The sequence below is a fragment of the Schistocerca gregaria genome, chromosome 7 (assembly GCF_023897955.1).
Source record: "Schistocerca gregaria isolate iqSchGreg1 chromosome 7, iqSchGreg1.2, whole genome shotgun sequence".
NCBI lineage: Eukaryota > Metazoa > Arthropoda > Insecta > Orthoptera > Acrididae > Schistocerca > Schistocerca gregaria.
The window spans coordinates 164,651,502-164,676,369 of NC_064926.1; the positions used below are offsets into that span (position 1 = coordinate 164,651,502).

Sequence of the window (24,868 nt, forward strand, 5' to 3'; positions counted from 1 at the left end):
GACCCTCCACCCGGCTCTGCACCAAAGGTCCGCAGTCGGTTCTGTCAACGATGCTGCAGATGGTGAGCTCTGCCTTCATCTCGTAAGCAAGACCGGCAGCCTTCACCAAATCAGATAGCCGCTGGAATCCAGAGAGAATTTCCTCAGATCCAAAGCAATACAGAGGTTGTTAATGAAGGTATACAAAAAAAATTATGAAATGGTTCTCTGAAGATGGACTATTCATAAATTTTAAGAAAACGCACTATTTTCAGTTCTGTACAACAAACAGAACAGTACCAACAGTTGATGTATCACGTGAAAAGGCATTAGTAAATGGGGTAACATGCTCCAAATTTTTTAGTGTAGGTATTGTTGATAACTTGAACTGAAAGAAACATATTACTGAGGTTCTCAAACAGTTAAGCTAAGTTTCTTTTGCTCTTCGTATAATTGCCAGCCTTGGAATAAGTTTTGCGACATAGTCATTGGTCTACTCCGTCACTATCTGTACTTGTAGTTTCTGAAAGTTGAAAAGCACAGTACAACGCAGGGACTTTCTCAACGTGGGCCTTCGCAGAATCTGCTCCCTTGTACCCACCTGGGCAGGCGGGATCGCCGGTTCCGAGAACTGAAGGTGACAATCTGCATTCGTGTCGCCGGTAACGCACGGACTGAGTTGCGGGTTTTTACGATTCCGTCGGAAATATCCGCGACAGTCACTGAAGTGCGGTCGATGTGGCGAGCTATTCGCAGAAGACGACCCGGCGGCTGATCGGTTCTAAGGGGCATGTCTGGACCAGTACGCGAAGTCTCATAATCGTTGTATCCGCATGCCAGCGAATCTGCCGATGGCAGTAACGCCGGCTGAGTATGCAACCCGCTCACTGCTCTCGTAACGCGGCAAGATGAACCACAGGGGCGTCATTGGGGCTAGCGTCTGGGCGTTATTCGGATAGCGATGAAAGTTCGCTAGCTTGGCCTTGGACGGGCAGCGCTAAATGTTAAGTGTTCTCGTAAAGGGCGACGTCGTTTCTACTCTTTAATATCGCGCCGTACTGCAATTTCGCCAAGTTCAGTGGTCTTACTCTGGGGTCCGATTTTGCTCTCGCAGGCTCACTCCATATGTGAGGAACGAAAGTTCGTGTACTAACGTTCTCAAAGGTCAGGCTGTAGTTCTGGCACGAACCACCCCGAGCTTACCCCCTCCAACAAACTAAAATACCTCGCAGTAACACTCGACTGGCAACATGGGAAATCCACCTACTACCAATAGAACAGAGACCACAAAAAAACTAAAATTACTGACCAGCTAAACATGGGAATTATACCATTCCACTATCCTCCACGCCTACAAAACCTTGATCCAAGCTGCCCTTAACAACGCCAGTGTTGCGTGAATATCCGCTCCTCACTTTCTTGAATGTTATAAACTCCACCTTTTCATTTGCATCTTTTTTTCTTCTCCCACATGAATCTGTAACGGTCTCGTCGACTTTCCATCCTTCCTCACCTTCATGAATGCTTACGTTTGTCCTATTCAACAACAACGCCATTATTTCACCTATAATTCCAACTGATACTATGCTATCTTTCCTACAGAGACAAATCCTCCCCTATCTCTCTTTTCTTAATATCATGATGCATCCCTGTTCTCCATTGCATTTCCGCTTCTTACCGTCAGTTTCATCCATTCAAAGTCATCTGTGCCCTCGGTGGCTTAGATGCATAGAGCGTCTGCCATGTAAGCAGGAGAACCCGGGTTCGAGTCCCGGTCGGGGCACACATTATAAGCTGTCCACATCGAGGTATATCAGCAACACCTGTCGGCAGCTGAGGGTTTCAGTTAGTCATTATTTATTCCAGGGAAAAGCTGCACGGTCATCAACAGTATCTGTTCTTTCCAGAACAGTTACTGTCTTCATACCCTATATGCTCTGGAAGCCACGTTGCGGTGAATGGCGGAGGGTACTCAAAGTACTTAACTATTCTTTCCATCGTTTCCTGTTTAATTGGCGAGTGGCGCATGCGCAGAACGGCTGCAGGTAAACAGTATGAGCTCCAATTTCTCTGATGTTCCCATCTTGGTCATTTCACTAGACGATTGTAGGCGGAGAGAAGAGGTGCTGACTCCTCTTGGAACGCACACTCTCGGAATTTCGGCAGTAAACCTTCCCTTGATGCACGACGCCTCTCTTGTAGCATCTGCCGCTGCAGTTTTGTCGAGCATCTCCTAAACTCTCGCTCTTACTAAACGAGTCTGTGGCGAAACGCGCCGCTTCTCGTTCAGTCTTCTCAATCTATTTTGTTAACTCATTGGGGCAAGGTTCTCCCAGACGGTTGAACAGTACTCAAAGAGTCGGTCGAACGAATGCTTTGTAAGCCACTTCTTTCGCGGAAGAAAGTACATTCCCTTAAGCTTCTTCAATAAATCTCAGTCTGGCATTTGCTTTTTCCATAATTTTTGTTTTGTGGTCATTCCGTTTTAGGTCGCTCCCTACAGCTACATTTAGGTATTTTATGATTGTTACTGTTTCCAGTGATTTTTCACCAAAGCTTCATCAAACAGTGATGGATTTCTTCGGCTATTCACGCGCAGTACGTTACATTTATTTATGTTCAGGGTCAACTACCAGTCCCTGCAGCAATCATGTATCCTGTGCAGGTCTTCCTACAGTTCGCTACATTCTTCTCGCGTTGCAACGTTCTTATACATAACTGGATCGCCTGCAAACATCCTCATTCAGAGTCCGTGCAGAATACCGTGGCTGGTAGACCCGCAGTTGGCAGGGTGTGTGTGAGCAGAGCAGTACTGGTGGGGGTTACAGACAGGCAGGTGCTGTAGGGGAAATGCAGAGCGCTTGAGGGGAAGTGCCGCTCTAAACCGAATACTACACTCACATTTCTTGGAAGTATTAAGTAGAGCCCCTCCACGCCCACACTTGCATCGAGACCATTCAAAAAGATGTGTCACCTATGCTTTGATTAGTATCTAAAAATAATTCCACTGAAATTGCACCTATTTATTTTCCATTGCATTGTTAAGCATTTGTAAATTCATAGAAGTGTCATGAGTGGCGAATTTTGAATAAAACCTACTCTTTTCTCTTTTTCTCATGTTAAAATTTTTACATAATGTCACCTGTCTAACATGCTGTGCAGACGAAATCTGAAACAGTGGTTTATTAAGTTTATTGGTTCAAATGGCTCTAAGCACTATGGGAATTAACATCTGAAGGCATTAGTCCTCTAGACTTAGAACTACTGAAACCTAACTAACCTAAGGACGTCATACACATCCATGCCCAAGTAGGATTCGAACCTGAGATCGTAGCAGCAGCGCGGTTCCAGACTGAAGCGCGTAGAACCATTAAGTTTATTAAATGAGGAACCGAGGAGAAGTAAGGTCAGTAGCACATCCTGAGTACAAAATAAACCTGTAATGTCTTCGCTTACGTCGTTCCAAAACCCATAGCACTTCTCTCTTCACTAGCTATCGATGGCCGCTAAAAATTACATTCTTTCATCAAAAAAGTCTGTAGTTAGTGGAATTGACCATATGATAAAATATTCTTGTCTTTGTGTGCTATCATTTGCCAAAATCTCATTTCGATATTTAAAACCGTTTATGAAATTTTAGGTATGTTGTAGACATTTCATTCTTGCTTTATCACTGGCACAACGCGATCGCAAATGAGATGTTACATCAGATTAATTTTCTCGAGATTGGTGACGGATAGAGGCCACCCAAGTCTAAAGAAAAATCGATATGTTAGCTAAATTTCATACGCGGCAACATATTGTGTAATTTACACCAAACAGAATGTAAGAGGCACCACTACCTCTCATTGCAAACTTTTTCGAATTTCGCGCAGTGTGTTACTTCCATGTAAATACCACAATAACTGTGACAGTTAAGGAAAGTATGGGATCATGATCTTGACGTATAAAGCTTTAAGAAATGCAAAATTGATTTTTTCTACTAAATAATTTTTGGAAAATCGCTTGAGAAAGATTGCAAGGCGTGTGCCTCGATTCCGTAATCGCCGACCCCCCCGAAAGGTGGCAAACAGTCAGTCTCCCCTTTCGAAGAAGGGAATGAACTCGCGCAGCGCTTTGGTCGAAAACTGGTCGCCGGCCGCGGTGGCCGAGCGGTTCTAACGCTTCAGTCCGGAACCGCGCGACTGCTACGGTCACAGGTTCGAATCCTGCCTCGGGCATGGATGTGTGTGATGTCCTTATCTTAGTTAGGGTTAAGTAGTTCTAAGTTCTAGGGGGCTGATGACCTCAGATGTTGAATCCCATAGTGCTCAGAGACATTTTTGAAAACTGGTCACTGCACATCGGCCACCTTATCCTGCGCTGACGCTACCTTCCGGCGTTATCCACTTGGTCAGTGGTCGGCAAATCGCGGTTCGTTGATCACATGCGGCTCTCTGGCCCCATGCGTGTGGTTCTTCTACAAAATATCACATGTGGGCACGCATGCACAGTGTGAATGAAACTTCGTGGTCCATATGCAGAGGTCGGTTTTCGCCTTGGAAGAGTCCATTTCGAAGCAGTGGCTTTACACAGGAATGTACATGAAACTGCTAGACAGTGTGCACTCGTTGCCACCAACATCACTTTTGCTGCTTGTTACTATGTCTGGGAAACTGGAGACAGTGAGTTTTGGTGTTTGTGTGTGTGGTGGAAGGGGGGGGGGGGGGGCAACAACGCTTCGAAGTCAGGCCCTGGAGGTAATAATTATCGCTCCACAAAATGAATTCCTGGAAGGAATATCTATTCCATTTAAGAGTATGAAACTGTTCCTTGAGAAGACCGAAAAAAGTTTACATTCGGGTGAAAGAAGAATTATATGATTATGTTAATAATGAACCCACAAGAGATCATTTGGAAAACGATTTAGTATTAACTGAGTTTAGAGTCGGAAATAAGTGAAAGATACGACGATAGTGACAAAGAAATATAAGCTTGTGTAATAACAAATAAATGTACTTGCAAATATGACTCCTTTACTTACTTATATTTCTACACACTATTTTATCTGTGGCCAGAGCCCTGAAACCACTTATTGGGTAGTTGGTGTTTACGTGTCTTTATCCTCTGACGAATGCACGAAACGACTTATTGAGCAAACAAATCCAGAAAGATAAAGTCCCAACGTGTATCGTCAAGTCATATGTTTGCACCCTGTTTTGCAATACATTACTTCAGACCTCGTGTCCCCGCTGGAAACACTAGAACTGTAGTTAATATCTGCATCCCTGCGCCCGGCAGTTCCACATTACCAAGAGTAAATTGAGAAAGCGTGACTAAAATTAAAAACGTCATCATATAAACTGACAGCTATTTCCACCATTTAGTACTGTGAATACCTTATAATTTAATTTCAAAAGTAAACAATATCGTTATTAAGTGTGATATGAAGGCTTAATGAATGTAACTATAGTGTAACTAAGACTTCAAGCTTTAAGTAGAGTGTATTAATTTAATTTTACAAAGATATGCGGAGTGAGAGATGGTGAAGTGTCGAGTATTGAGAAAGATATCTTCAGGTTGTTTGGACATACAGAGAGGATGAACGACAGAAGGTAGGCGAGTGTGGATGACAGAGTTGGCAGGGGTCAACCTCCGCTAACGAGCAGTGGTTAATTTTTTTAAGGGAACGTCAGCCTAGCAGTACCCTACTTAAGATTATAATAATGAAGCTGCCTATAAAGTCCAAGTTTAAAAAATTTTGCTCTCAAAAGATAAACTGTTGGTATTTGGTCCTTTTGAATAATGAGTTTGCTGGCCACTGCACTAGATCATTTACAAATACCGTATGATGTGACGAACATGTAACACTCTTTGGGGTGCTCCCGAAATTATTTTTACAACTGCGTATTTCATCATCGTCTTCACTTCCGTCTTCACTTCCATCGATTAGGCTACCTTGCAGTTCCGTCTTCACTGGTTATTGTTGAGCCCATCTAATTTTGGTCATACTTCTGGAGTTCCCTCTTCCCGTCGCCCTATATTTCAATTGTTGTCTCTCCAGTCTTTCTTCTGACATGTGCTCTTTCCACTTGTTCCTATATTTCTCTATTTGTTGTTTATCAAAATGGTTCAAATGGCTCTAAACACTATGGGACTGGGGTCATTAGTCCCCTAGACTTAGAACTACTTAAACCCGACGAACCTACAGACATCACACACACCCATGTCCGAGGCAGGATTCGAACCTGCGACCGTAGCAGCAGCGTGGTGCCGGGCTGAAGTGCCTAGAACCGCTCGGCCACAGCGGCCGGCTGTTGATTATCCCTTCAACATTCAGTTCTCATCTAATTTATTCATTCCTAGTCTAGTCTTGTCTTGTGAAACCTTACACTGTTCTTATAAATCTCATTTCAGTTGCCTTATCACGCTTTGTGAAACCTGAAATTTCACTCCTGTGCAGTAGAGACGTCACAGCCAAACCTGTATACATTTTTTTGTTTTCTTTCTGACTCGTTCTCTTAAGGTTCTATTAACAGCGCCACATGTATACTGAAACAGATGAAGCTTGCTGTCTATCTCTGTAATATGCTGGTAAATTATTTGATTTCCTAAATATTCAAAACTGTTAATTTGTTCAATCATTCTGTTATTGATAACAATTTTTGATTTCTTTGTCTCAACTCTGTTGCATGTCATTATCTTCGTTTTATTAATTAGAATTTCTATTTCTTCTGGTTAAGAACGACGTGTTGAGTTTCATCTGCTATATAGTACTGAATCCAATCATCCTCCACTAAATTAATTACGAAGTCTCGAAGGCCAATAATTTCACAAATAACCTCGTCAATTTATTTGTTTCAGGATTGGATCTGCTTATTTTAACAATTTCTTGGCAGTTTACACACACCCATAACAATTACTTACAAGAGGGACTACACGTTTTCTTATTCAATGTAGTAATTACTCAAAAAGATAAAAATATATTTTTTGTGAAACTGAAGTACGAAGCCAAATATTGCAAACGTTCTCGACTGATATGATTATATGCATGCGAGAACCGTTCAGACATTCAGACATTTCTGCAGTAGTGACATCGTGAAAAGTTCGATAAATTCTTGCCTGTCTTTGTAGCACCACAAGTTCTGAAAACACTACGAGTGGATTGATGTGTTAAACATCACCTCGGATGCCTGAAACACGTAACTAACCATCCTAAATTGAGGACTTGTTATTCATAACTCGACTCGCCTCTCCACATCCTATGGAAATCTAAAAAGTGCTAATTGGAGGATTATATTTCTGATTGCTGCTACTGTTCATAGCACCACAGTAAGCTCCTAAATAAGGCTTCATTTGAAAGTGCTGTCCCACTCCAGTACACAACTTCTCAATCGATTCTCCGTTGTTTATACAAGCTCGCCGCTTGGCAGCGCTACAATAGCGAAGTTGCACAAAAATTGTGGAAGTTCCGCGACTCATTGTCTTGGACTCTGGTATTCCTTCAGTTAGTAACACAACACACGTTTTTTTTTCTAAGGGCAGGTTGGTTTTATTCATGGTTGCAGTACACCATAATATTCCCCACTCTTTTGGCTACAAAACCGCATTTTAACATAATATGCCTTCAAAGCGACGGCCTTACGCCACCTTACTGGGAGGGCCTCTATGCCCGCATGGTACCACTCTAATTGTCGAGGTCGGAGCCAAATGCTCGTCGCATCAATAAGCTCTCTGTCATCCGCGTGCTGCTTCCCGCCAAGTACATTCTTCATTGGTCCAGATAGATGGAAGCACGTTACGGTCATCTGGTAGGCAGCGAGGTAGCCAGCGGACACACACCCATCCGTACCACAACTAGCGGACGAGTACGCCAGCACTACCAACAGAGATGTTTGATTGTAATCCGTCGATCACCTTGAATGAGAGTGTCCGCATGTTCCAACTTTACAGGAGTCACAATTGAGTGTGACCGGCCGCACGCTGGAGATCGGACAGGTATGCGGACCTTATTGCAGTGATGACAGATGCCTAGCTCAACAACTCACCGTGCTTTTGTTCTCGGTTGACATTCTACTCAACGATGTCCCACAACAAATTCCGCATTTTTTTCAACCGAAACTGGCAGAGAAAAAAATTTGTTGCATGACTTGTTGAACGTCACTTGTACTCTTGTGATTATCCGGGATCGCTCGACCGAATAAACAGTTCGTTTGAAAACTATCGGATCTGGAGGCGCAATTTCAATCGGCAGTGCCCGCATGTCGTGGTCGTGCGGTAGCGTTCTCGCTTCCCACGCCCGGGTTCCCGGGTTCGATTCCCGGCGGGGTCAGGGATTTTCTGTGCCTCGTGATGGCTGGGTGCTGTGTGATGTCCTTAGGTTAGTTAGGTTTAAGTAGTACTAAGTTCTACGGGACTGATCACCATAGATGTTAAGTCCCATAGTGCTCAGAGCCATTTGAACCATTTTGAATCAATCGGCAGTCGTAGCTTTCGCAATCGAAGGCGAGCCTCTGTTGCATCACCACTCGATAACCCACGCGGTAATGACAGCAGTGAGTCAGCTTAGATCAAATCATCGTTTCCAGTGCATTAACATTCTCTCTGCCTGCGTAAGTACTCCAGAAAGCCGTGGTCGGCGTAAGTTGGGGCAGTGAGTCAGCCACCTGTGCTATGCGCGCCTTGGTGACCCGAACAATTGCTACTGCTGACCCCTGACCCGCGCACTCCTCCGCAGTCATCACGTCACAGCCCGCCACCAAACCTCGCTACTGCTGGCCGTCGTCTATATGTGGCAGCTTCTACACCAGACTATGTCGTACGTTGAAGTTTCGTCCTCGATGCCTGTCCATCTTTATTTATACCTCCTGTTGTACTTCTGCACCTACATCATACACTGCAAACGGGTGTGACCAGTAACTGGGGCATCCAATCTTGTTCCACTCAAGAATAGTGCGTGAGAAGAATGGTTGTCGGTAAGCCTCGGTATTGGTTCTAATTTCTCGATTTTCTCCTCATGCCATTACGCGAGAAGTAGAGAGAAGTAATATGTTGTCAGACTCTTCTCGGAAAGTGCTCTCTCGAAATTTCAATAGTAAATCTCTCCATGATGCACAACGCCTCTCTTATAACGTCCGCCAATGGAGTTTGTTGAGGATCTCCGTAACGCTCTCGGCCGACTAAACAATCCTGTTACGAAACGTGCCGCTGTTCGTTGGATCTTCTCTATCTCTTCCATCAGTCCTATCTGGTAGGGATCCCAGACAGATGAACAATACTCAAGACTGGGTCGAACAAGCGCCTTATAAGCTACTTCCTTTGTGGATGAGTTACATTTCGTTAAGGTACCTACCTGTTTGTACCTCTTGTTGACGAAGAAGTCTGATTCTACTCCCCCCTCCCAATCCTCTTCCCCCTTATTAACTGTGATGCATCGCTAGCTTCCCAGTTCGTCACACAGTATTCGTAATACACTGAAGAGCCAAAGAACTGGTACACCTGCTAAACATCGTATAGGGCCACCGTGAGCACGCAGAAGTGCCTCAACACGACGTGGCGTGGACTGGACTGATGTCCGAAGTGGTACTGGAGAAAGTGCTCAGTAATATTCAGAAATGCCTCAAAACGACGTGGCGTGGACAGGACTGATGTCGGAAGTGGTGCTGGATGAATTGACAACATAGTGCTGCAGGGTTGTCCATAAATCTGTAACAGTGAGAGGGGATGGATATCTGTTCTGAACAGCACGTTGCAAGGCATCCCAAATATGCTTAGCAATATTCATGTCTGGGTAGTTCGATGGCTAGCAGAAGTGTCTAAACTAGAAGAGTGTTCCTGGAGCCACTCTGTGGCAATTCTGGACGGTGGGGTGTCGCAGTGTCCTGCTGGAACTGCCCATGTCCTTCGGAATGCACAATGGACATAAATGGGTGCGGGTGATGAGACAGGATGCTTACATACATGGCAAACTTGTCACAGTCGTATCTAGACGTATCGGGGGTCACATGTCAATCCAACTGCACACGCCCCACACCATTATAGAACCTCCACCAGCTTGAACAGTCCCCTACTGATATGCAGGGTCCATCGATTCATGAGGTTGTCTCCATAGCCGTACGTCCATCCGCTCGATACAATTTCAAACGAGGCTCGTCTTACTAGGCAACATGTTTGCAATCATCAACAGTCCAATGCCGGTGTTGGCGGGCCCAGGTGAGATATAAAGCTGTGTCTGTGCATTCACCAAGGCTACTAGAGTGGGCCTTCGGCTTCGAAAGCCCATATCGATGATGTTTCGGTGAATGGTTTGCACGCTGACACTTGTTGATGGCCCAGCATTGAAATCTGCAGCAGTTTGCGGAAGGGTTGCACTTCTGTCACGTTAAAAGATTCTCTTGTCATTGTGGGACCCGTTCTTACAGCATCTTTCTCCGGCCGCAGAGATGTGGGAGATTTGATGTTTTATCAGATTTCTGATGTTCACGGTACACTCGTGAAGTGGTCGTAAGGGAAAATCCCCACTTTATCGCTACCTCGGAGATGCTGTGTCCCGTCGCTCGTGCTCCGACTATAACATCGCGTTCAAACTTACTTAAATCTTGATATCCTTCCATTGTAGCAGCAGTAACCGATCTAACAACTGTGCCAGAACTTGTCTCATATAGTCATTGTCGATCGCAGGGCCTATTCTGTCTGTTTGCGTATCTCTGTATTTGAATACGCAAGCCTAAGCCAGTTTCTTTGGCGCTTCAATGTACAGTATCTGATAAAAAAGGTGAAACATCCAGCACACAGGGTCGGATGTCAATCTAACTTCGTAGTCGAACACACCATCGGCACATTCGTAAATGATTATTGTTGCAGTCCTTTGTTACAGGTAGAATGGCCATGCTATTGCATTAGCATTATACGTGGTCAGTGTCTTTACCAGCGCTGGTAGGATATAGAAAGGTCGCGAACATCATCAGATGTTGAGTGATCACTGTTAATGACACGCAGGTGCCATGTACTCGTGTGAGACAGCGTTGTCAGCACTTGACAGAGTTTGAAATGGACATGGTGGGTCTCCATTTGGCCGGCTCGTCGAATCGTCCAATATCCGGAATAGTGGGGCATTCGTATGTGACAGTGCCCTGATGTTGGACAGCATGGGAAGTGGGGTTAGGCACACTCATCTCCAAATTTCTGGTCGATCGCGTCTGTTCGCCAAAAGAGAGGATCGCCGTGTCGTGCCTAAGCACATCGTAGCCCCTTCACATCTGCGTCTGCCATCTGAAAACAAGTAATGGACGCCCTGTAACCGATAACTAAAATGTTTTTATAATTACGTAAATTACATTAAATTACGTGGTTTTTTAGGTAACAAAACGGCATATCAGCTTACTTCACTATTTCGGTAAACAGCAGAAGAAATACTTGTAAAAAGGCAAGATTTTTTTGTTATTACATATGCAAGGGAAGTCGGTACGGCACACACGAATGGCAATTTTCCGTCTTTTTTTGATCCAATGTAAAAGAGCATGTTCATTGTTATGGAAGGCAGACCGACTTATAACCGAATGAAGTCCACGTTCCGTAATCGAGTGTCTGGTGTCACATTTTGTAAAGAGAATATGATAACTTCTACAAAATTATTTCAGTGGTACAGGGTGGCGCACGAAAAATCGGCCCCGAGTACTAGACTGCTCATCGTCGCGTACCAGTCGTCATCTAATGTTTCGAAATTGTTGTTTGCATTAGCTTATTTGTTATTTGTTCACTGCCTAATTATCACATGTTTATCTATTCTGCTCATAGCGGTCAACAAATTGTGGGTAATTGGCGAGCAGCCTGTACTCGGGGCCGGTTTTTCGTGCACCACCTTATATTGTGTCACTACGATCAGCCACATAATGCTACAGTTCGCTAAACGAGAGGTTTTGCAGAATCACGAAAATTACAAATGTGTGGGAATGCTGTTATGAATAAAAATGTTGTATTCCGGGGGGAGGGGGGGGGGGGGGCAAGTACCCTCTCTTGGCACCTTCAACCTTCTTCAGTCAACTATGCTACTAATTTCCCATTTTTCTTAAGAACCATATACCAAGCACAAATGAACGCTGAACGAGTAAAAATAAATGGTTCTCAAAAAATAGCGATCACCAGTGAACTAGTTCCCAAGGATGAACGAGTTTGCCCATCTCTGCTAGGGACCGATGACCTCAGCTGTTTGGTCCCTTAGGAATTCACACACATTTGAACATTTTTGGGCGTTCAATGAGTATTGCAACACATTCTCGGCCAATTTCTGTTGAAAAACTGCGGAATTAGTTGTTGGACATCGTAGAATATTTCCGCTTCAGCCTGTACAGGGTGTTACAAAAAGGTACGGCCAAACTTTCAGGAAACATTCCTCACACACACACACACACACACACACACACACACACACACACACACACACACACACACAAAAGAAACATTTTACGTGGACATGTGTCCGGGAACGCTTACTTTCCATGTTAGAGCTCATTTTATTACTTCTCTTCAAATCACATTAATCATGGAGTGGAAACACATAGCAACAGAACGTACCACCGTGACTTCAAACACTTTGTTACAGGAAATGTTCAAAATGTCCTCTGTTAGCGAGGATACATGCATCCACCCTCCGTCGCATGGAATCCCTGATGCGCTGATGCAGCCCTGGAGAATGGCGTACTCTATCACAGCCGTCCACAATACGAGCACGAAGAGTCTCTACATTTGGTACCGGGGTTGCGTAGACAAGAGCTTTCAAATGCCCCCATAAATGAAAGTCAAGAAGGTTGAGGTCAGGAGAGCGTGGAGGCCATGGAATTGGTCGGCCTCTACCAATCCATCGGTCACCGAATCTGTTGTTGAGAAGCGTACGAACGCTTCGACTGAAATGTGCAGGACCTCCATCGTGCATGAACCACATGTGGTGTCGTACTTGTAAAGGCACATGTTCTAGCAGCACAGGTAGAGTATCCCGTATGAAATCATGGCGGTGAATCGAGGAAGTACAGTACATACTGACGAAACTAAAATGAGCTCTAACATGGAAATTAAGCGATTCCGGACACATGTCCTCATAACATCTTTTCTGTATTTGGGTGTGAGGAATGTTTCCTGAAAGTTTGGCCGTGCCTTTTTGTAACACCCTGTATAGTTTCATGAAGTTCCGATAGGTGGATGTGCTAGAAGTAGCCTTCAGAATAGCGACTGTAACAGAGATACTTTCCAAGCAGAGAGCTGACGTTGAGTTTGTTTTGGTAGAAAACCGGAAGATCGGAGATATTCAGAGGCACTTGCAGAATGTCTACGAAGATCCGGCAGTGAACAAAAGCACAACTCGTTGGGCGCGGCGTCTGTTATCATCGCAAGGTCACGCAAACCTGTCCGATTTCCCGCCTGCTGGCCGGATGCACGCAGCTGTGACTCTTGCAATGTTGGAAAGTGCGGACACTCTCATTAGAGGTGATTGACGGATCATAATCAAACACATCGCTGCACAACTGGTTGACTGTGTTTGTGGTGCTGGCACACACCAATAATTGAGATACTGAAAGGTGTGTGTGCCCGCTGGGTTCGTGTCCGCTTAAAGGAACACCATAAAGTGCAACGAAGGACCATCTGTGCGGTATTGCTTCCGCTTTACCAGGCTCATCGCGACTCGATTTTATCGAAAACTGTGACAGGCGAAGAAACATGGGTTCATCACTTCGAACGGGAAACAAATAGCAATCGATGGAGTGGCGTCACACCAGCTCTTTTCCGAAGAAAATGTGCGAAGTCGTACCCTCAGGCGCTAAAGTCGTGGATACGGTCTTCTGGGACTCTGGAGGGATTAATCTGTTTTATGTCCTCCCTCACAGTTCAACGATCAACTCTGAAGTGTTCTGTGCTACCGGCAAGAAACTGAAGAATTGACTTAAGCGTGTTCGTCGCCACAGAAACGCAAACGAACTTCTCCTTCTTCGTTACAACGCAAGGCCTCACGCAAGTCTACGCATCCGAGCAGAGTTCACAAAACTTCATTGAACTGATCTTAAAATGGTTCAAATAGCTCTGACGACTGAGCACTATGGGACTTAACATCTGAGGCCATCAGTCCCCTAGACTTAGAACTACTTCAGCCTAAATAACCTAAGGACATCACACACATTCATGCCTGAGGCAGGATACGAACCTGCGGCTGTAGCAGCAGCGCGGTTCCGGACTGAAGCGCCTAGAACCGCTCGGCCGCAGCGGCCGGCGGACTGACCTTCCTCATCCACTCTACAGCCCGGATCTTGTACCTTCCGACTTCGTCCAATGAACAACGCCCTCCGCAGTAAACCACAAGTTTCTCTTGTGACGTCTGCCACTACGGCTGGATGGGCATCTGTGTGACGCCATTCCGTTTGCTGATATTCTTTGGACCTTCTCTCTCTCTTTTTTCTATTAATCTAGCATGGTAAGTGCTCCAGACTGCCAAGCAGTATTCAAGAATCGGTCAAACAAGGGTTTTGTAAGCTACCTCCCTCGTAGGTGGTCTACACTAACTGGGGATTCGTCCAGTGAATTGCGGACTAGTATCTGCCTTTCTTACGATTAGTTTTGTGTGGTCGTTACGCTTTATTTCGTTCTGTACGCATACGCCCAGATGTTTAACGGATATGAGTGCTTCATACAGTAGCGACGACTCTTTTGTTGGTATGTATTCCTATACGGGGCTGCACAAAGTTATCGTTTCTGCAGTCAGAAAGAATGGCTTGGGGTAAGAACCATGCCCAATAAGTTTTGAGTCGAAATAAAAACCTATCGGATGGAGTAGCTTGATAACTGACTGCTGTTGTTAAAGATATGATAATTGGAGAGTACTGTCAGGGCTCATGATCTCCGCGAAATGATGCCGACTGCAATCGCTAGAGGTCATCATTAGATATTCTGAAGTATAGGCTGTCCGCAGCTCGTGGTCGTTGCTGTAGCGTTCTCGCTTCCCGCGCCCGGGTTCCCGGGTTCGATTCCCTGCGGGGTCAGGGATTTTCTCTGCCTCGTGATGACTGGGTGTTGTGTGATGTCCTTAGGTTAGTTAGGTTTAAGTAGTTCTAAGTTCTAGGGGACTGGTGACCATAGATGTTAAGTCCCATAGCGCTCAGAGCCATTTGAAGTATAGGTTCGCTGGGTACCGAGAATATTGCCAGAGGAAACTTCCTGCCCTTACCAAGAAGGAAATTAGTTCTCAGAAATCATTGGATTTATATGCTTGTTCCGCGGTAAAGAAATGTCGTTCTCAATTGCCTTTAAAGGAATATGAAGTTCAGCCCACTGAAAAGAATACGAGGGCGACCGCATTGTGGAAGTGTTAATGGCTTCCTGCTGTGCAAATATTTCACAGACGGCGCGCCATTATCCCTGGCATGTGGCGGAAAACTCTGCCAGACAAGCTGAAAGGTTGGCTTTGATGCCAAGTTGAACTTGGGGAGCGGGGCGTTACACCAAGCGTGCTCAGAAATGACACAGTCCGATTATCGACTCCCGCGCCCATAGAAGAACATATGATTCGCGAAAGTAACTTTAGACCAAACCATCTTTTCAAGATCTTATTCTGATTTAGCTGGTCGTGTTTGGAAAGTACGTCGTAGAGAATAAGTTTCAGTGGTTGATTCCATGACAGTGCGAAAATATAAAGAAAAGTTGTTGCGTCCGTAATACCTTTCAGGTTTTGTTGAGGAAGCAGCTCGATGTACTAGAGGCGCTCAATAACTAATGAAACACTTATTTTACTCTTTCAGTTTCGGTTGAAAAGTTGCAGAATTTGTTGTGGAACATCGTCGAATTTTCCCGCTTCAGCCATTAGAGTTTCATGAAGTTCCGAGCGGTGGCAGCACTATATGTCGGCTTCAAAATGGCGTCCGTAACGGAGGTGCGTTCCGAGCAGTTTCTTTTGATAAAAAAAAGAGTATCGCAGATGTTCATAAGTGCTTGCAGAATGTCTACGGAAACCTCGTTGGACGAGGTATCTGTCATCATCGAAACAAGGTCGCGCTAACTTGTCCGATTGCCCGCGTGCCGGTCGGCCGCACACAGCTGTGACTCCTGCAGTGTTGGAAAGTGCGGATGTCTTATTCGGTGTGATCGACGGATCACAATCAAATAGTTCGCTCTTCAACTGGACGCCCCTGTTGGCAGTGCCGACATACTCGCCCACAAGTTGGGATATTCAAATGTGTTCGTAGCCGCCCAACAGAAGACCATAAATTGCAAAGAAGGATCACATGTGCGGAATTGCTTGTTGCATGTTGCGAGGCTAATCGTGGCAGTTTTTGTCGAAACATTCTCACAGGCGAAAAACATTGATTCATCAGACTTCGAATTGTAAACAAAACGACAGTCCATGGAGTGGTGTCGCGCGACTTCTCCCGGGAAAGGTACTCATGCAGATAGATGCTGGCCCCGACGTCGACCGGAGATTATATTGAAAAGTAGGTTTTGTGGTCAGAAGAGTGGGGAATAATATGATGTATTGGGATCCAGAATGAAACCAACCTAATTTGAGAAAAAATTGTTGCATTACTTATTGAACGGCCATTGTAAATCCTTCTTGGACAGTACTTTAATTGAGTGTCAGAGCACGTGCGCGTTTCTAAAAAGGTTCCAAAGAATTTGTATCACTCTTATGCACTTGTGTTGACGTTGCTTCTGTCTCACCAGAAGGTGCCGATATTGCTGTTTACGTTTCAAACCATATTTTTCCAAAGCATCCTTTTACTCTGTCGACCAGCCTAAGTTCAAGGGAGCCGAGTCCTATAGCATAAGTTATATGGTATGTCGGACATGTCCGAAAGAACGGATACCATCTTAGTATATATATAGTTAAGGCTCACCGACCACTTGACCATCTTCTTCTTCTGTGCGAATGCGCAAACAGTACCCGAACTCTTACGGGAATCGGCAACGCGCCGCGAGTAATAAGTATAATGGGCGGGGGCACTACGAATGTAGTGCGGGACAATACGTTGAGAATGTGGGTTTCGCGGGAGGCGTGCCAGAGATAAATCCCTGCAGACGCGCTATCCTCTTGTGTCCTCGGTGGCTCAGATGGATAGAGCGTCTGTCATGTAAGCAGGAGACCCCGGGTTCGAGTCCCGGTCGGGGCACACATTTCCGAAAGAACAGATACTATCTTAGTGTATAAATACGGATAAGTTGAACTTTGATGGGAAGTTCTCGCCTCGAACAGTTTTGGAAGGCGAGCATTTCACAACGTTTTGCTATCTCTGTGCATCAACGTTCATCCGATAGTCTCCTTTACAGTCCATTTTCATTACAGTTTTCATTTTGGAAGCAGTAAATGATTCGAATGATGTAGTTCTTATCGTAAAGTTTTAATTATTATCTCGAAAAATAGTTAGTTAGGTATATGTCTGCAGTGCTGGTACAAATGGTAACGTGTACACCAGTAGATGAGGGGAGAGAGGGGGGGGGGGGGGGTAGCGCAGCCTGCTGAAAAAGATGAAATATCTTTCGGAAATTCGTTTTCGTGAGACACTTAAAGTAGTAAAGGAGTTTTGCTATTTGGGGAGCAAAATAACTGATGATGGTCGAAGTAGAGAGGATATAAAATGTAGACTGGCAAAGGCAAGGAAAGCGTTTCTGAAGAAGAGAAATTTGTTAACATCGAGTATAGATTTAAGTGTCAGGAAGTCGTTTCTGAAAGTATTTGTATGGAGTGTAGCCATGTATGGAAGTGAAACATGGACGATAAATAGTTTGGACAAGAAGAGAATAGAAGCTACAGAAGAATGCTGAAGATTAGATGGGTAGATCACATAACTAATGAGGAGGTATTGAATAGAATTGAGGAGTTTGTTGAATAGAATTGGGGATTTTGTAGCATAACTTGACAAGAAGAAGGGATTGGTTGGTAGTACATGTTCTGAGGCATCAAGGGATCACAAATTTAGCATTGGAGGGCAGCGTGGAGGGTAAAAATCGTAGAGGGAGACCAAGAGATGAATACAGTAAGCAGATTCAGAAGGATGTAAGTTGCAGTAAGTACTGGGAGGTGAAGAAGCTTGCACAGGATAGAGTAGCATGGAGAGCTGCATCAAACCAGTCTCAGGACTGAAGACAACAACAACAATTCGTTTTCGATAGCAGCGGGAAATTTGCAGACGTGTTAGGCTACGTCAGATGCCTTCTTCAGCAGTCCGAGTTGCTTAAACACAGCTGAAAAATTTCCGCTGGTGGTGAAAACTAGCTACCTTACGACAGTTTCTCAATGGTCTGCGCCATTTTATTTTGGCTCCTCTAATGGCGTGCTACGTTCTTTGGTGCATGGATTTCGATATCTACCAAGGCTACAGATATGTACCTACAAACAATCAAAAGATTAGTTACGTAACTTGATTTTTCCGATGTCATAATTAATATGTTTGACTACTCCTAAATTTGTCTGAAGAGACAGATGACAATTTGTGCCAAGACCGGTACTCGAAGCTGCGTTTCATTACCAGTCGTCTTATCTTTAGGCTATCTAAAGATGCCTGCAGACTCGACCCAGTTCTCGTTGTCACATCATGTTTCTTCCTATATGCTGAACACTTACGCAGATGATCTACCATCACGGCAACAGCACCACTGTAAAAGAATGAAAATGTAGGTCCTTTGCTTAGGTGCCGACGGAAAACGTAGGTTTGTTTCTCGCTACAAATAAAATGTTATTTGAAGAGAAATTTCATGTGCTTCTTCCATGGAGCGCTTAATATAGTCCGACCAAAATTACCACTGCGTTCAGACATGGGCAGCACCATGGAGGGAGGGGGGGGGGGGGGGATGGGACAAGGACCTGAGTTGCCACGACCCTCACGCGTAGATTAGATTTCATTCAACTCGCTCAGTCTCGTAAACTGTTCCATGTCCAAAGTTGGGACTGGCACCAATGTCTTATGGAATTTCTGCATTATGTTTTCATCTTAGTCTTATTTGTGGCAATTTTTTTTATGAATATACGAAATTGCATTTCCTAATGAGTTATGTATCTTTTGTATGCGGGAAACATTTTGTTGTTGAATTTAGGTGAACACATTACATGAAGATCATCTTAAGAATATATCATATTTTCATTGGGACATCTCTAACGCGAGATAATTTGAGTTAAATAGGGCGTGAGACCATCAGCAGTTGTCCGTTTAGTTTCGTTGAGAGAAACGGAGCGATACTTTATGCTTAACATGTTATTACGTTTTCTGACCAAACTGTCTGCTTATTTTTAAAATAAGAGAATTACGGCTGTTAATCGAGACGAGGAAACTGACCAGTTTGGTAAGTAGATTAGTGTCAACAAAATATACTACCTTAGTATTGAAGCAATTACAATGCACGCAGTGAGAGGAAATTATTTTGAGCAATTAAGACTGAGTTCCTGAGATGAATTTCATTCGGACACAGCTGTCGATAACCACCTTCTTATTAATAGTAATAAAATAAATAATAAATAAAATTCATAGCAGTAATAAAACGTAGTTTTGCTATGTAGATGCTGTAACTGCGTACTTACGAACATTCAGCTAAACCAGCCTGTGCATCTATTTGTGTGATAACAATGGAGAAACTCTGTTGACATTACTCTCGTCCGTATTAGACATTTTTGAGGTGGCGCTATTGCTGTCGTTACTTAACGACATCATTTCCTGTTGCGTTTTTTAAAAATAGGTTTCAGTCTGCCTTGCTTTTTCTATAATGTGCTGCATGTGATTAACTGCTTTGCATCATTATGGCGACAGTGTATGTGTTTATGCAGTAAACTACACTTAATGCAGTGCAGTGTCCTTGACAGTTTGCAGCTGTGGAAATCATGAAGTCGATTTAGGTACTGCGAATATGTATTAGCGACAGCTACTTGTGATCAGTGAAAATTTGTGCCGGAACGGAACTCGAACCCAGATTTCCCACATGTCATGAGCGGTTGCCTTAACGACTTCGGCTATCCGAGCACGCTCCAGTGCCAGTTCAAACCTCCATTGGCTTCCTATGCTTAGTTTCATGAACGTGCTAGTACTTGGATTGCGACTACGCGACATACGGGACGTCTGGACTGCACTGGTGGCGTTCTCGAATAGCCAGAGTGGTTAAGGCGACCACTCACAAGCGGGAGATCCGGTTCAGCACATATTTTCATTTGTCACAAACAGCTGATGCTAAAACATATTCACAGTATGTGAATCCATTCCATGAAGGCGTTCTTCCAGTAATCAGATCCGACTTTCCTAACAAGTTAATTACAGTGTGCCTCGACTGCGGGCAGTTGTAATTTCTTTTGTTATTGTTGCTGGTAGCGTAACATTTAATTTGCGCCCGTACAAAATCTAATACACAAAATCCAAATTGTCTTTGGTACCATCAGCAAAATGTTGAGCCATAAAGTACAAAAAGAGACACCACCATGAAATCTTTAAAGTGACGGTAGTTCCTGTGCTACCCTACTGAATCGAAAGCCGGGTCTAAAAAATAAATAAATAAATAAAAGGCAGAACTGAGGTTCCTAAGGAGGAAGAAGGGCTGCACAAGAAGAGACATGATTAGAAATGAAGATATTAGAATTAAATGTTTCCAACATGGATGAAAAACTTCAAAAGTTTCAAGAAAATTGCAGACGACATCTCATGAAAGCCAGGTCACAGAATTCCCAAGAAGATCCTGAATTATAAACCGAATAGGAAATGAGATATTGGAAGATGGGAATGATTTTGTTTGTGAGTTCAGAGCAGGAGATAACCGAATCCTTGAAAGGATGGTGATGATGATGACGAATTCTGTTCGGTTGAAATGGCAGTGACAAGGTGCCAACGTAATGACTGTATCGCTGTATGTTCTGGCCGCCTCATCGCTTTCGTATAGGGGGAGCTGTTGTTTATTAGATCCAGAAGCTCCACCTTTGTAAATTTATCACTTACTTCGAAGTTTTGATGCTGAAGCTAATCATCTCCTTCAGTTTGCTATAGTAGGCATCTTGCACACAGCAGAAAAATGTTGGGGGCATTATCAAGAACAGTTGTTGACAATGTAAGCATGTAACGCACAAAATATTTTTCTCGACCATACTTGTGTGGCAGTGCCCTGGCCAAGAGAGTGACCTCGAACATTTCCACGGAATAGATGTGCAGGAGAACCTTTGCGGAGCTTTGAAAGTAGGAGAAGGGATACTGGGGGGAACTGTAGCTGTTAGGTGAGTCATGAGACGTGTTTTCATACCTCAATCGGTAGAACACTTGCCCTCTTAAGGAAGAGGTCCAAGATTCTAATGATAGTCTAGCGCACAGTTTTAATATTCCAGGAAGTTTGAGCAAAACGTTACTTCAATTTGTGCCCACAGACCTCATGGCACACAAAATTCACAATAAAACAACTCCTAAAAGTACATGAAAAAATAATAATCTTATAATGACTATGTAAAAAGACAAAAGATGTTTTGAAATAGCATGACTGACTAATACTGTGTTTCAGACAGGGCCTGAACCCAGAGCCTTGCGTTTTGTGGGTCATGCTCTTACTGACTAAACTGCCTAGGAATGAGCCATGATTTCCTTATTGCTTCTATTCTGACAGCAGCTTTTTATTGTGGAAACAAGCCATTTCTCCACGATATCCTTTCTTTGAGGAGTACTAGTCCATCGAAGTACACTATCTGAACAAAAGTTGGTTGGTTGGTTTGTAGGATTGAAGGGACCAGACTGCTAGGGCCATTGGTCCCTTCTTTCACGAACGTGAAACACCCACAAAGAATAAAAACAAACAATAGAGTTCACAAGAGACGGCGCAGGACAAGAAAGATTCAGACAGAGACCAGACAAAAGGAATTAAAATCACACAGAGTGTGACAGTGGTTGGCCGTCCATAAAACAAAAAAGGAAAAGCCAACCACCAAGAAATGCACAAAAAACACAGTCTAAAATTGTACGCCAAAGGCCAGACTCAACACAAAAAAGACAAACACTTAGATAAAGTGATAAGAGCCCCCTGCCCAAATAAAACGCGAAACTAAGCCTGCCATGGAAGCGTCATCCGTTAAAAGTGCAGGGAGAGTACCAGGCAGCGCAAACGTCTGCCTGAGCGCAGTTAAAAGGGGACAGGCCAACAAAACGTGGACTACCGTTAAAGCTGACCCACAGCGATATAAAGGTGTCCTCACGGCGCAATAAGTAGCTGTGCGTCATCCGAGTGTGGCCGATGCGCAGCAGGCAGAGAACAACAGACTCCTTGCAAGAGACCCGCAAAGAGGAGCGCCACGCACCGGTACCCTCCTTGATAACCCGAAGTTTATTGGGTGAAGGAAGGGTGCGCCATTCCTCACCCCAGGTGCGAAGTACCTTCTGCCGCAAAACTGACCTGAGGTCACTCTCCGAAAGGCCAATCTCCAAGGCTGGTGCACCGACAACCTGTTTGGCTAGCGTGTCAACACGTTCATTTCCCAGGATGCCGACATGACCTGAGGTCCATACAAAGACCACAGAGCGGCTGCAACGGGCAAGAGTATGGAAGGACTCCTGGATAGCCATCAGCAGACGAGAGCAAGGGAACCACTGCTCGATAGCTCGTTAACTGTTCAGGGAGTCACTACAGATAACGTAGGACTCACCCGAGCAGGAGCAAATGTACTGTAGAACGCGAGAGATGACGACCAGCTTGGCAGTGAAAACACTGCAGCCAGCCGGAAATGAGTGTTGTTCTTAATGATCCCCTAGAGTAAGAGCATAACCAACACGACCGGCAACCATCAAACCGTCAGTATAGACAATGTCAGAGTCTTGAAACGCGGCAAGGTGTATCGGAACACTCCTGTGTAATGCAGAATTGACCACTAGGTGTCACGAGAGTTGGACCCACTAGTGTGAAGGAAGGAGTAAGTATTGTGTTGTCACTAGAGAATCAGTAACAGCACAGTGGGTTGTGAAGGGCTCAGTGGATCGAATGTGGGTTATTCATTGGATGTCACCTGAATAATAAATACATCATGGGCATTTCAATCCTTCTAAAGCTACCCAACGCAACTGTTGGTGATGCCACTGAGTGAGCCTGTGAAGCAATGATCACAGGTAAACCAAGAGCAGGTAGACCTCATGTATGAGTGGAAAGTGACGATCAATCATTGCAGAGGGTAGTTGTAAAAGATTGCATGATATCAGTGGAAGGAATCACTAATGAGTTCCAACATGCTACCAGCACTCCAGCTAGCACAATGACGCTTAGGGGGTTAAATAGAACTGGGTACAGTGTTCAAGCAGCACCTCATAAGACACACATTTCTGTAAGCAGTAAATGATGGTTGAGGTGATGTGAAGAGTGACGCCACTGGACAGTGGATGACTGGAAATGAACGATTTGGAGTAGTGACTCACACTATATCCTGTAGCAGTCTGGTGGGAAGATTTGGATATGGTGAATTCCCATAAAACATTACCTGCCATCACAAGTATTGCCAACAATGAAGTACAGAGGTTGTGGTGATATGGTCTTGAGGACTCCTTATTGCACTTAATAAAATGCTACATGCAGAAAAATTTGAACACACTGTACAGCATCGTATTCTGTGTACAATAGGGGAACAGTTTGGAGGTGATAATTGTATCGGCAATACAATGCATCTGTGATGCACTGTTTGTGGAAAATAATTTTTCTGAAATGGACTAGCATGAGCATGCAAAGAGTTGCAACCTAAATGCAATGGCACAATTCTGCGATGAGTAGAAATTTAACTGTGCTCCAGACCTAGCGTCCAACATCACTACTTTCTCAAGTTTCGGGTCCTGAGGATGATTGGGCTGCCATTCCCCCAGAAATTTAGACACCTCATTGAAAGTGTCCCCAGTAGAGTCCAAGCCATTATAAAGCTGAAGGGTGAACACACCCCACATTAATGTCCATGAATAGGTATTGGAATACCTTTGATCAAATAGTGTATGCAGGAGGGCTTCAGTGAAGTTGGAAAGTACGAAAGGGTTACTGGCATAGTTGAAGCTGTGAAGAAGTTCCCTGACTTGTGGACTTGAGTCCCTGTGTGCCCAACACTCATTTTTAATCTGTTACGAAATTTCAAAACATTGCATACAATGCTGCAAGTAAAGATCTGTTCTGGACAAAAGACCTACCAAAGAGCACGTAGGTACTCCTGCAGCCTCCATAGTTGAGCAGTTTGAGTCTGATGGGTGTATGTAATGGCTAGATGATGTGTCACCACCACAGATGTCTACTGAGTATGCAAAGTAGTCCAAAACTCTCAGATACATGAATTCTTCAAATTTGTGATGAAATTGCTTTGTATTCTTCTAAAATAGCAGGGATCCAAGTTCTTGCAATGTACTCAAGTCTTCACCAAACACTCACCACTGTCAACACAATTCATGATACATCCAGTGCCTAATTTACTTCACTGTAGAAATGTATGTGCTCCAGTACAGAGAATATTAAAACCAATAAAAAAAGCACTCCGTCTTCAGGCCACGAGTGGCCTACCGGGACCATCCAACCACTGTGTCATCCTCAGGGAGGATGCGGATAGGAGGGGCATGGGGTCAGCACACCGCTTTCCCAGTCGTTGTGATGGTATTCTTGACCTATGCCGCTACTATTCGGTTGAGTAGCTCCTCAATTGGTGTCACGAGGCTGAGTGCACCCCGAAAAATGGCAACAGTGCATGGCAGTCTGGATGGTCACCCATCCAAGTGCTGACCACACCCGGCAGTGCTTAACTTCGGTGATCTCACGGGAACCGGTGTAGCCACTGCTGCAAGGCCATTGCCATATTAAAACCAATGACTCATCAAAATAATCAACATTACTCTAGTTTGCCAGTCAGTCTGTTGGCATTCTCCTTGCACAAATAAAGTGTTTTGTGTTGTAAAAACCATGCGAGACAGGAAGTACA

The 24,868-nt window shown here is 44.3% G+C and overlaps 1 protein-coding gene and 1 non-coding gene across 2 annotated transcripts in view; both read left to right on the forward strand.

The window, feature by feature from the left end:
• The window catches only part of LOC126282233 (bumetanide-sensitive sodium-(potassium)-chloride cotransporter), a 584,688-nt gene that overhangs the window by 453,924 nt on the left and 105,896 nt on the right, over window positions 1-24,868 (forward strand). The window lies entirely within an intron of this gene.
• Window positions 17,029-17,102, forward strand: Trnat-ugu (transfer RNA threonine (anticodon UGU)). The gene has a single exon. It is a non-coding gene; the product is annotated as a tRNA-Thr (tRNA).